Genomic DNA, 14,314 nt, shown 5'->3' with positions numbered 1-14,314 from the left:
TGTTTACTTAGAGTTGTATGTCTTACAATGGCTATGATAACAAAAAGGTGGACTCGCTGGGATAATATCCAACAAGAGTTTGCACTTCAGTCATTGCTGTGGTTTGAAAGTGTCTCTCAGACTTAATCCCCTATGTGACAGCGTTGGGAGGTGGGGCCTGCTAAGAGATGATTAGGTCATCAGGCAGAGCCCCTGTGATGGATTAATGTCCTTACCGTGAATGGGTTAGCTATCAGCAGTGGGCTTGTTATAAAAGCTAGTGGGATTCCCTCTTGCTGTTGCAAACATGATCTCCTGCCCTTCCGCCTTCCACTGTGGAATGATGAAGCAAAGAGTCCTTCACGTGATGTGAGAACCCCCACCTTTGACTTCTCAGCCTCTAGAACTATAGGAAAAAATGAAATAAATGTATATTCTTTAAAAATTACCCTGTCTGTGGTGTTCTGTTACAGGAACACAAGGCAGCCAACCCATATAATTTTTAATATGAATGTCATATTTTATTTTATTGAAACTATTTTCAGAATGTCTCCCTTAGATAAAAAGTTAAAATAATCTAATGACAAGGCTCTTCAATGATAGTCTGGTAACAGTGAATTTGCAAGTTGATATTCTAATCAAAGTGAAAAGTGCTGATGACTGTCACTGCTGCTGATGTTACTGTATGTGTTGAAACTTGAGGGATGCAAGGTTAATATTTGTAGAAACAGGCAAATGTGACTCAATTTTTTGATCCCATTCTGTCCTCCTATATGCAGGACATTTTAGGCATCAGCTGTTTCTGCCATTGTTGTAGTTGCCTGAAAAATGCAGTTTTTTAATACTCTGTGTATAATTGTACGAAATGACACATAGCAGTAGGTATTTGGTAATACCTCATACAAAATTCCTGCCTTCAATTTATTGTGGATCCTTCAGAAAATTAGGTTAGCAATCTAGATGTGAGAAGGATGCAGATATAAGCAAAGGTGGTATACAGATGCACAATAACAGGACTTCTTGTTAATCTGTCTGTGTTGGTTAAATTAATCTTGAAAATGCTATAAGCCTTGGAAATTGAGCTGCTCACTGGTTTGAAATCATTGCATATAAAATACTATAGAGGGTAATTTTAAAGAAGCATTTGCTTTGAAAAGAGAGGGAAAACCCTGGCTATGTAAAGTCAGAGTAGCAGGACAAATATTTTATAATAATTAGAGAAAATTGATGGAGGTAAAATGAATTGTTGCAAAGTCAAGGTATAACCATCAGGATGGGAGACTCTACACAGAAAAAAGGGGTAGCCAATAAATAAATCGTAATTTTGGTGTGTTAGGCCAGAGAGATTTTGGCTAAGTTAGAAACACTAGTGTTTACAGAAAAACCAGTTGTATCCTGGAATTGGAGAATTACACTGGAGTTCAGGAAGCTAAGATTACGGATTTCTTCGAGAAATCTGCAATCACACAGAAGAATAGAGAGAACTGTTATTTAACAAGACTAAATCTAAAAATGTAAATGTAGGAATGAAATGGCCAGAGAATAAAAACACGAGGCTCATAGACAGTAACATTTGATGCTTTCAGTTGTGAATATGCATTTGAGTAATAAGAAATTATGCATCTGTCACTCATCTAAATTGAATAATTCTTTCACTCAGACACTTTATTTTTAAAATATCCTGTTAAGAAAAACAATTATGTTGAAAATAATAGTTTGTTGTACATTGTTATGCAAACTGACAAAGTAGAGCAAGGCATGGAGTAGTGTGAAAAGGTTGCTAGAAAGCAGATTCACAACCTAAAATAGAAGTACAATTTCTGGAAATAAATATCAAAAAACCTATTATTTTGTAATCCAAGGGGTTGGACAACACATGACATTTTCAGTGTAATTTTTTTTTACATAGTATTGTAGATATTTTTATATTTCAATGATTATCTAAGTCATAATTTTGATGGCTCTGTAGTGTGTCATTGTATCTCATAATGAATTCAATCTTACTCTCTTTTTTTTTTTTTGAGACAGAGTCTCACTCTATCGCCCAAGCTGGAGTGCAGTGTCAAAATCTCAACTCACTGCAACCTCCACCTCCCAGGTTCAAACGATTCTCCTGCCTCAGCCGCCTGAGTAGCTGGGACTACAGGTGCCTGCCACCATGCCTGGTTAATTTTTGTATTTTCAGTAAAAACACGGTTTCACCATAATTTTGGACTGAAAGATTATTTGGTTGAATGTTAGGATAGACATTAAGACCCTCATTTGATGACTATTTGCACAGAATATCTTTTTTTTATTTTCCACCTATTTTTGTTTTTGGATCTAAAGTTAATTTCTTGTTCACAGCATATAGATGGATCATGAATTTTTAAGTTTATTCTGCCAATCTCTGCCTTTTGACTGCAGTTTAATCCATTTACATTTAAAGTAATTACAATTAAGATAGGACCTAATTCTACTATTGTTCTGTTTGCTTTCTGTATATCTCATAACTTTTCTCATTCCTCATTTCCTCCATTACTGTTATGTATTATATTAAATTGACTTTTATAATTTACCATTGTAATTCCTATTTCAATTGCTTCTGTGTATGTTTTTAATATTTTCATAGTTATTACCATGATTAAAATTAACATCTTAAACTCATAATTATCTAATTTGCATTTTAACAACTTCAACAGCATACAAAAATTATTCTCCTATTTTTCTTCAATACTGTCCCCCACTCCCCACATTCTTATGGTCACATTTATATGTTCAAACATTTTGTGATTTTTAATATAAATTTAAAAATAATGTAGCAAATTAAAGTACAGTACAAACTAAATATACATTAATGCTGATTTTTATATTTGCCCGTGTATTTTTCCATACCACACTTCTTTTTTTCTTTATAATGCTTTGGGTAACTGTCTAGTGTCCCTTCATTTCATCCTGAAAAACTGCCTTTACCATTTTTTTCAAGGAAGATCTACTGGCAATAATCTCCCTCAGCTTTTGTATATCTACAAGTGTCTTCACTTCTGTTTTCTATTTGAAGAATAAGTTATATGGATATAAAATTTTCTGTTAATATTCTTTTTTCTTTTAGCAGTTTAAAAATGTCACTCCACTGTTTTCTAGCCTCCTGCTTTCAGAAGACAAGCTGGCTATTAATCTCATGCAGCACTGCTTTTACGTTAGTTGTCTCTTCTCTATTGGTGCTTTAAAGAATCTTTCCATTTTTGTCTTTCAATAATTTACTTATAATATGTCTCAGAGTAGATCTTTTTGTGTTTTTCCTTTTCAGAGTTTGTTGATAATTTTGGATTACAGATTCATGCTTTTTTTCACGTTGTTGAAATTTTCAACTATTTATATTCTAATATTTTTTCTGTCCTTTTCTTTAGTCACACTTCTAGGACTCCTATTATGTGTATTTACTACACTTAATAATGTTCACTGGTCTCTTAAACTTTGTTTCTTTTTCTTCATTCTTCCTGTTGGCTCCTCAGTCTGAGTAATTCCAACTGAACTTTCTTCTAATCCACTTACTCTTTCCTCTGCATATTCAAAACTGGTATTGAAATCCTGGGGTACATTTTTCATTTCAGTTATTGTATTTCTTAGTTCCAAAATATCTGGTTCATTTTTCTATATCTTTATTCATGTTCACTATTTGTTCATATTTCATTCTCCTAGTTCATTTAGCTATTTGTCCATAATTTCTTTTTGAGCTTAAGAATATTTCAGAGTTGATTTAAAATATTTGTTTAGTAAGTCCAATATCTGTGTTTCTTCAGGGTAGGTTTTGTTAACTTCTGCTGTGAGTAAGACATTGTGCAATGTTTCCTGTCTTGCTTCATAATATTTTGTTGAAAATTGAACATTTTGAATTTTATAGTGTCGTCATTTTTTTCAGGGTTCATTTTTGTTGTTTGCTGTAGGTTGTCACTATTTAGTGACTTTTAAAATTTATTTCTGTTGTCTATATTTTTGGTATTATGTGGTCTCTGTAGTCTCTATTTCTTGAGATTTTGTTCAGGTGCTATTTAGAGTTTTTATTTATTTCTTTAATTTTAATTTTTATTTTTTTGAATGTGGGGAGCTAAAGAAAGAAACAAGGGAAAGGAGAAAAAAGAGAGAGAAACAAGAAATAAAAGAAAACAAAAAGAAACTTCTCTTCATTGCCTCTTGGCTTTTTTTCTGGGTCATTCCTTCAACACTTATCCGGGCTACTTAAAACTCTAACTCAGCCTTCGTTTTCTATCTGTGCCAAGCTAGAGATCAGGTAGGGGTGAAAGCTTCAGGTTCTCTCAGATCTTTTTGAGACTACATCGTTCCCTGGGCATGTGCGTGGCTTTCTAAATTTCCCACTGTATTTGGGCTGCTTTTGAATATCCTCATTTCTCATATCTTCTACTTGCTTTTCCTCTCAGGCCTTTAGTGCTTTATCATTACCTCACCTGAAATGTTTGACCTCAGGTAGCAGTGGGTTGTTCCTTTACCTTAAAGTATGTTTAAAGAATACCTCTGCTTTTTTGCCCTCACTGAGTTCCAAATGAGGCAAAACAAAGGCAAGCTGCTTGTGCCAGTCATTCAGGCAACAGCCAGAATGATCAGACACTGGAAGCACAGTTTTTTCACAGGAAGATCTGCTGTGCTCCCTGCTGACTCGGGGATTAGGGTCCCACACTGCAAATGTGGGCTCCTGTCTTCAAGATTAATTTGGAACTGGACGTGATGTGGTGAGGCAAGGGCATGGAAAATTGCACGATTTCAATCGATTTTTGAGTTGTCTTTATTTGGATTCAGTGGTTTCCCTGGTTGTTGAAAACTTTAGACTGTTTTCCAGAGTTCTGACCACTGAATTTTGACAGTTTTTGCTTCATTTTTAAAGTTCTTAAAGAGGGATGGGTTTTTGGAGCTAACTACTACACCATTTTCACCGCTATCATTCTTGTTATCCATTATTGGTTACAAAAATTATGTGAAAGTATAGAGACACACACACACACACATATATATAAAATATGTATTGGTATACTTTATATACCAGTAATTTATATAATCTATATTATATGGTACTAATACACATACTATAAAATATACAAACATCTATATATTATGTTTAATATATATAAAATATACATATATAAAATATATTAGTGTATTATATATAGTAGTAATATATAATAAAATTATATGGTAGTAATATATACTATATAATATATATACCTACATCTATATATTAAGTATATTTAATGTATATATGTTATTGTGTATAGTCAATATTATATGTTTGACATAATTTTATATAGTAAATAATAAAATAATTTGAGATTTTGGAGACATGCTTTTAATTGTGGATCTACAATTGCCATGACATTTATGGTAAAGTGACTTCCTATTGAAAGTAGCATTTTAGTCCATTCGTTCTTTAAAATGACAGTTATTTACTTTACCTCTACATTCTACACGGCAAACATGCTGTATGTCAGAGCAGTTGTGTGATCAAATTTCAGTTTGTCACTGCAGGTTTACACCAGACATTTTCAGCACCACCAACCCTTAGTTCTTAGCAGCAAATAGTGTGCTTTTGCATGGCACCATTTTAAAAGTCCATTCATGATATTACCAAATATGGAAAACAGTTTGTTCCATAGATTGGCAAAACAGAGAAGTGTTATAGTTGCCTTTGAATTGCATGAGTCATGAAAATATGAAAACTAAGTAATGCATTCTGAATAAGCTAGTTTTAGCAGTAATGACTATTCATTTATAAATGTGGTGTGAAAAAGCCTATGCAATTCATTTAAATCCTCCTAAGTAAACTTAAAGTCTCATTTATGTGAAACATTTTGAAATAAACTACAACGTAATTTTCTATTTGAATCATCTCAGTGGTTTACTTTTCCATCTTATTGTTTTAAACTTTTACTCTATATATAAGCAGAACGGTACCTAGCATGAAGAAATTACACAAGGAATACATATCTTGTAAAGTCATCTTTAAATCATGTCTTATTCAGAATTATGTTCCAAGAAATGAACACTGCAAAACTAAATAAAAAAATAATAAATTCCTTTAATATTACAAAAAATTGATAGTCTATTTTAATTCCATTATTAGAGCATTTTCAAAATGTGCCATAAATAATTGACCACTGTAAGAAGCAGTCAGTTGAAATTTTGCTCTATCAACAAAAGCATGTAGTATTCATATTAGCAGTAGGATATCTACACATTTAATTATGAATAGGGCATATATGTAAGACTTGGCCCATAGTATATTTCAACAAATGCCTCTGAAAGAATGACTCAATGAATTAAAAATAGGTAAACAGATAAAGAAAACACATAATCCTTATCAAATTACTTCATACTCATAGATAAAATGTTTCCTTTATTTATCCTTTCTTTTTTCAAAATGTTGATTTTATAGTGCTGTAAATTTTAAATTCTTTAACATTGATTAATGTATTAGGTATTGAAAATTTCAAGAGGAATTAGACACATTTTATCTGAATTATATATGAAAATGAAATTCACTTGAGAAGTTAAACTCTTCAAAATAAAATATTAAGTATACAAGAACATAGATTTTCTGTTACGTGACTATTCTATTGTATTCAGATAGAAGAAACAAAATATTGATGGAAAAGCTATTCCATGCTATTGTTATAACTGTGTTCAATGACTTCCTTTAATTTAGAATGCAGAAATTCTAAGGCATCATTGCCCTCATGTTATTTTATACGCCAACATTTATTAAGGGAATTTTCTGTGTCATCTAGTTAGTGATGCATATCTAAACATATTCTATTTCATTAAGATGGACATTGCACTCTTAAGGGAAAAAAATCTGTTCTTTCCACTTTAACAAGATAGATGCCATGTATGAGCAGGTGGCACATAAAGAAAATTTTCATGTCAGGAATGAAAGAAGCAAATGAGAATATAATAGATCAAAGTTCAATTTAACTAAGGAACAGTGAGTTGATAAACGGCTAGTTTACACTAGTTATTCTAGATTTAATATATGTCACAAAATGTAATGTCATCAAAATTTATTAGTACTAAAGTTAAAGAAAACAAATAATGAGATACTACTGAAATATTTAAAAGTACTACTTTTTAGCTAATATACATTGAAGTATATAAAACAGAAGAGAGATTAAAAAGTCTCCCATAATTTTATATATCAAGAGGAAGAATTCACCACTGAAAACAGAATAAAATTTTACATTTCATTGTCTAAAACTTTGTCTGTAAAACACTTTTGTGTACGGCTTTTTGCTTTTGATTATGTTATGCTTTTGTACTTACTAGGAGTTCATTCATTCACTCATTGCATAATATGTGTGTTTAGTACTTGCTTTGGAAAGAACCATAGATGACTAGATGGTATCTAATTTAGCCAATGACAAAAAATAAAAATAAAAAATATATAAATATTCATAGCAAAGACTAAAAATGAGATAGAATCTTTGAGCTCAAAGTTGTAAGAATCTTCAATACTTGCATCTCACATACTTTTCCCAGAACTTCTTACCAACCTATCAAAATTAGCCAAGCCCCATTCACACCATAACTTCAAATGCAGTCCTTCAGATCATTGGGTTTATGATTCTCTTAGCACTGACGATTATCTCAGATAATCTTGTGTATTTCTTCATTTACTTCTGCATTTTCCCTCTGCTCCCATTTGGAATATAAACTCTGTATATTAGATAATCTTATTTCTCTCACTTCTGTGTGTTTAACTCCAATAAAACTTCCCAAAGCAGACAGGTATGTCGTCTCATGCCTATAATCCCAGCACTTTGGGAGGCTAAGGTAGGAGGATTGCTTGAGCCCAGGAATTTGAGACCAGACTGGGGAACACAGCGAAACTTCATCTCACAACAGAGATGATACATTAGACATATATGATTATATATATTTATTAAATAAGTAAATATGCATTTAATATTGAAAATTAGGAAGTTGTTTTATGTATACATGATATCACATATATATGACAGCAGATCTGTTATATCTGCAGGCATCTGCTGTCATATATATATGATATCATATATATGTATAAAACAATTTCCTAATTTTCAACATTAAATGCATATTTACTTATTTAATAAATCAAATGAAAAATATAAGACATGCTCACATACTACAACAATACAAGAGCTTATGTATTAGTTGCTACAAAGAAACTAGAAAGTGACAGCATCTTGCAATTTCAGAGCAAGGTTTGAAACGTTTTAGCTTTACTAATACTATTCATGAATCCAGGGAGAGTTTAAATGTAGATGGTTTTGACCTACAGCAGAGCAGAAGACAGTCTGCAGAAGCAAAGAAATGAAACAGGTTTGAGTGTACCGCTTTAAAAAGTGGGGAAGTATTTCAGGGTGGCTTTTGTGAAGAATGCAATAGTATGATAATAAAGACATGCCTACTAGGAGAGCTGAACAAAAGTGAGGGTTTAGCTGAGGCTAGACAGCCAGACTTGCTGGTAAGCACACTTTCGTTCATTTATTCAAAATGCAATGGACATCTCCTTTATTATGAACTATCCTGTCCAATTGCTTCTTTCTTTTCCAGAGTTTTAAATCTATGCCCAAATGGTCCTCATTATTTGCTAGACAGATACTCAAAAACTAAGAATATTAGACTTTATATTTGAACATAAATATGTGACAGGTGCTATACCGTGTCTTTGGAAAGGGTTCTGAAGCAATGAATGATTACTAAATAACTTTATATAGTGTATTTTTATAAGCATATCAAATTTTAGTGAGTTTATTCTTTAAAACGCTTTAGAGACTCTAAAGTAGAAATGCTTGTTATCATAATTTAGCTTTACAGTTGTTTCCTTGAACATAAATGTATCTATTTCAAGGTGCCCATAAAACAAATTCATCAGTATTCTCTCTTGTGATGTATATTTACCATTTTATGCACCAAAATAAAGAAAAGCTTGCTCAGTCTGTCTCCATCTCTTTCTCTCTGTGTGTCTTGGTGAGAGTCACATGCTGTAATAAATGGCTGGGGGGAAGTTGTACATATCGCTAGATTTGGATGCTACAGATAAGAGAAATGGGAAGACTTTTTGCCGGAGAAATAGACAAAAGCATAAACATCATTTGGAAAGAAGAAATGACAAGACAGGAAGGCACAGGAGTACACTCTTTCAGAATGACTGAAAAAGGAAAAGGTGGCAATGTTTTGTCTGGTGGGCTCAGACAATACTCAGGTATGCATATAGATAGAGTTTGATGTCCTCTCTGAACTCAGATCTACTGATGCCATGTCTTTCTTCTTTTCCCGGTACTTGATTTACTCGCAAGTGAATGTTTTACAGTATTTTCCGCTACTAATTACACTGAGTTTGTTTTTGCAGGCCCGGGGATTCTCTGAAAGGAATGCTGCAGCTGTCTTATACAACGTGGCCCTTATCACCTCTGAGCACTTCCCCTTGCTCCTTCCCTTGTTCATGGATCTTTCCAGAACACTGGCCTCCTTCTGTACTTAGTATATAAGAGGCGGCTTTCTACAGCCTTCTCCTCCCGCTGTCTGGAATACTCCCCTGCCAGAGAGCCACAAGACTTACTTCTCTATCCGGGGCTTCCTGAAAAAGAAACAGATGAGGGAGTGGAAGGTTAAACAGAGGAAAATACTAAAGAATGGAATATTGCCGGGGTTGCCGCTAGGCCCTGCCTAGACACGTTCAGAAGGGCTCCAAGAACTGTCTGCCTAAGTCATCCACCGGAGGCTTCTGTCTGGTTGGATGAAGGCTTCTGCTATGATGGAGAAGGCCCTGGCACAGAAAGTCCGACTCACAACTAGTGCTGGAGGTGAGATGCCATTAGCCAAGATGAGCCCGTCCTTGCAGACAAGTATGTGCCGCAAAAATCAGAAATGGGCTGAGGGATGCCAGAGGACTCTCTTCTCCTCCCGCACCCCTTCAGTTATGTGATCACATCTGACTGCCCTGGATAAAATCTCCATAATCTCCGTATTCCCAGCCTCTTGCCCTGTGCCACCTCCCCCTGCTCTGTTTATCTTCGGTAGTACGTATCACCATTTGCTACCTGTCAGCGGCATACCACATTAGGGAGGCGAGGTGAGCCTGCCTGGGTACAGGCAATGAAGGGTGCAACCGTAGAAAAAATAAAGACGTGATAAAATAAAATCTTCCACTTTTCATTTTCACCATGCACTCCCAATTCTAAACAAAGTCAATGACTAAACCTACTTTTTCTCTGGGAGATTGACCACCTCCTCACTGCCTAGCCTCCTTGAGAGTCTTATTTATTCAGTTAAATTCTGTCTCACTTACTAAAATGTGCTTTCTATGAACATACCATTTTTTGCCTATTTTTTCAGTGATGTAACATTAGGGCTTGAAAGACACCTGATGTATTTACATTTGTTGGTTGAGTGCGTGAATGTCCTGCCTCTCCTCCCCAGTCCCCACCGTCATCAGAGTTAGGCCTTGTGCTTCAGGACTGGGGCTCTCCCTTCCCTTCTGCTGGAGAGGAGGAAGTGGATGGGAGGTTGGAAGTGTCTTATTATATTTCAAATTTTAAAAAGAAAAAAGAAAGAGAAATTCTAGAGTTGCTAGAAAGAATTCCTAAAAAGAGAAAAACTCCTTCTTTGTTGAAAAGTCTAGACCCAACTAATAATCTAGCCACATTTGTTTACAACAGAGAAGGGATAAAATAAGCTGTATTGCCACCGGATAGATAGGGGAGCAAAGAGATCTGGGTTCTTTGGAAAAGTAGAGAACCGAGCCCTCCTCAAAGCCACGCTTTGCACAGAGGTGCCCTGAGGACTCTCTCCTAACGCTCTCATCCTGGAGAGGTTTTGTGATGTTTCTCTATGGCCTGCATGGCTCAGCAAGAAAGAGTCCAGTGGAGCTCAGCTTTGAATACACTTGTGAGTCTTCACCAGACCCAGTGCCTGCTGTTACCATCAGAAACCAGAAAACAGAAAACAGGTTCCTCCTTCTGTCTAGAACCTGTTAAACCTAATACTCTTCTATGATAAAATGAAGTTAAAGACCCACACAGGAAACTGATATTGAACCTCAAGCCAGCTTCGAGGTCAAACAGAATTAAAAATTCAATTTTATGTTTAAAATAAAGGTGACAATTCTTGCTTGCCAAAAGTACTAGTACAGTGAGTAGAATTTACGTTCTCATCCCTTCTTTTTGTCCTCCTACATTCTCTCCTGTCCCCCTCTTTTCTTCCTTCCTTCTATATTTTCTCTTTTGCTTTCTCAAGAAATATTTTCAGAATACCTTCAATTTACTATTTTCTCATTATTTTATTTATCCATTCATCTCACAGGCTGTGGAGAAAGAAAAAAGAAAACATAAATCACCTGATCAAGTCCACGCAATGATTAAATGTTAGAAGTTGAACTCAAACCCAGGTTGCCTGGGTTCAATTTCTCCAGTCTTTCTCCTGCAGTACTTTACTTCTGCTCTGTTCTTCCATCCCTCAAATCCTATTAGTACACAGAATATTCTTGTGCTACTTACAAAAAGCTACAGGGGAAAGCCGTTTCAAAAAATGCTGTGGCCTGGGGAAGGACTCTGGATCCCAGCCCCGATCTGTGCCATCCACCTGGAACTCTGCAGAAAGTGACTGCCCCCCTGAGTCTATCTCTACCCTCTTCTAGTGCCTCTCCCTTTCCTTCTTCCTCAAAGGTCCATTGTGCTTATTCAAGGTGCAAGGTTCTCTAAGCAATGAAGACATTTATACAGGTATTCTTTTTAGCTAAATTGTCAAAGCAAACTCTAGGACTTCAGAAATCCTATTGATAAAGACAAACCAGCGCATCATCATTGCACTGGGATGTAGATATTCCTGAAAGGCCTCCGTTTCATGGAATGTGTGTAAGTGATTGGGAAGAATCCAGTGGTGCTTGGGTTTGCCCATGGAAACAATGTGATCATGCTCAGCTTGTCTTTACCATCTTTCTCCCCCCAGCTCGAGATAAAAGTGAGGCATTTGAATATTATTTGTATATAGAAAACCATCATTCTCAGCAAACTATATCGCAAGAACAGAAAACCAAACACCGCATGTTCTCACTCATAGGTGGTAATTGAACAATGAGATCACTTGGACACATGGTGGGGAACATCACACACCAAGGCCTGTTGTGGGGTGGGGGGAGGGGGGAGGGATAGCATTAGGAGATATACCTAAAGTAAATGATGAGTTAATGGGTGCAGCACACCAACATGGCACATGTATACATATGTAACAAACCTGCACATTGTGCACATGTACCCTAGAACTTAAAGTATAATAAAAATATATAAAATAAAGAAAAAAGAAAATCACTGTTGGTGAAAGAGAAGAAATAATAGGGAAAAGACAGTGCCAAGAGATAATCAGAGGCACTAGGAGCTGCCCATGGCTGCCATTTTATAATTCACCTCTGCTACAGAGGAGCTACTCCAAATGCTAATGTACTACAGGAAAAAAAACAAAACAAAAAACCATTAAATTGCATGATTCAAAGAAATATATTCTTACAGTACAGTTATAACCTTTTCTGAAATTATACTAGATTCAATTAAAACTTGATTGATCAGGTCTTAACATTTCTATTCAATAACCAAAGATTGTAAGAGGAACTAAAAAATGGTTTGGCCTAAATATAGCTTATTAACCATCCCCCTAACCTACCCTCCGCCCACCCACAAGACCTGCACTACACTTCCCAGCCTCTGCAAACCTTTGTTCGACTTCCTATGTCCATGAGTTCACTTGTTTTGATTTTTGTATTCCACAAGTAAGTGAGAACAAGCGGTATTGGTCTCCCTGTGCCTGGCTTACTTCACTTAACATAATGATCTCCAGTTCCATCCATGTTGTTGCAGATGACTGGATCCCATTCTTTTTTTAAGGCTGAATATTACTCCATTGTATGTGCACATTTTCTTTATAATAAAGAGTGTAATTGAATTGTTTGTAACTCAAACGATAAATGCTTGAGGGTACAGATACCCCATTCTCTATTATGTACTTATTTCACATTGCATGCCTGTATCAAAATATCTCTTGTACCCCATAAATATATACACTTACTATGTACCCACAAAAATTAAATAATGATAGTAAACAAAAATAACATAAATAAATTTAGCCTAACTCTTTCTTCCATTGGTGGCCCAATCAAACTAACTGATTTTAAAACACAGTATATAAACCACATATCCCTGGTGAGACAGTTTCAAAAACAATGAATGCAAAGAAACTGTAAGCTCTTTCATTATTAATATTTTATCTTGAAATTATGAGATTATATATACATAAGTTAACAGGTGAATATGAATAAATTGATAAATGTATGATAGAGCAAATTAAAATTGTATTGTTAAGATTTTCAGTAGAAGAAAAAGATACAAATATAAACTCACAAAAGTCAAGTAAAAATTCAACACTTTTAAGTTTGAATTAGAAATATCTATCTAAAAATATTATGTATATTAAAAATAAAATTATTAGCTCTGCCCACTGGAAAAGGCCAGTAGCAATAGCAATCCTAGTTAGCTATCAAAAAACAACATTGGCACTTTGGGAAGCTGAGGCAGGCGAATCACTTGAGGTCAGAAATTTGAGACCAGCTTGACCAACACGGCGAAACCCCGTCTCTACTAAAAATACACACAAAAAAATTAACTGGGCATGGTGGCTCACGTGTGTAATCCTAGCTACTCAGTACTCTGAGGCATGAGAATCACTTGAACCTGGGAGGCTGAGGTTGCAGTGAGCCAAGATTGCACCACTGAACTCCAGCCCAGCCTGGGCAACAGAGTGAAATTTGTCTCAAACAAACAAAATAAAACAAACAAACAAAAAAACCACATTGATAAACATATGTGATCAACCTACTATATTTAGCTTCAGTCAACTGAGCTAATTTTCAAAGTTAAAATCAAAGTTAACTTTTAATTTTAAAATCGAAAAATGATAAATTCACTTTATAAATGTTATGTTCAGAACTTAATGTATTCTGCATATCCTATTATGATTTTCAACCATCTTCAAAAATCTGTCATGTTTTATACAAATATTAACAGTTAATTTCATTGAGGTTAATATGTAAGTTTCTTGGGTTAAAAAATTGCCAATGACATTTGTTATTCCTTTGGATTTCACCTATTAAGTCACATTTGCCTCTATTTCATCAATTAAATACAGTGGCACTGTCTAGTAGTAGAAATTATCTCCACAATCAATATTTCTACACGTATAGGACTTATCTTTGGCTTTTTAAAAGAATATACACAAGCTAATGAGTGAAAAAAAGCACTTTGTCTGTGATCTAAATAAT

Source organism: Chlorocebus sabaeus, chromosome 3 (assembly GCF_047675955.1).
Source record: "Chlorocebus sabaeus isolate Y175 chromosome 3, mChlSab1.0.hap1, whole genome shotgun sequence".
Lineage (NCBI taxonomy): Eukaryota > Metazoa > Chordata > Mammalia > Primates > Cercopithecidae > Chlorocebus > Chlorocebus sabaeus.
This window is presented reverse-complemented; position numbering follows the sequence as displayed.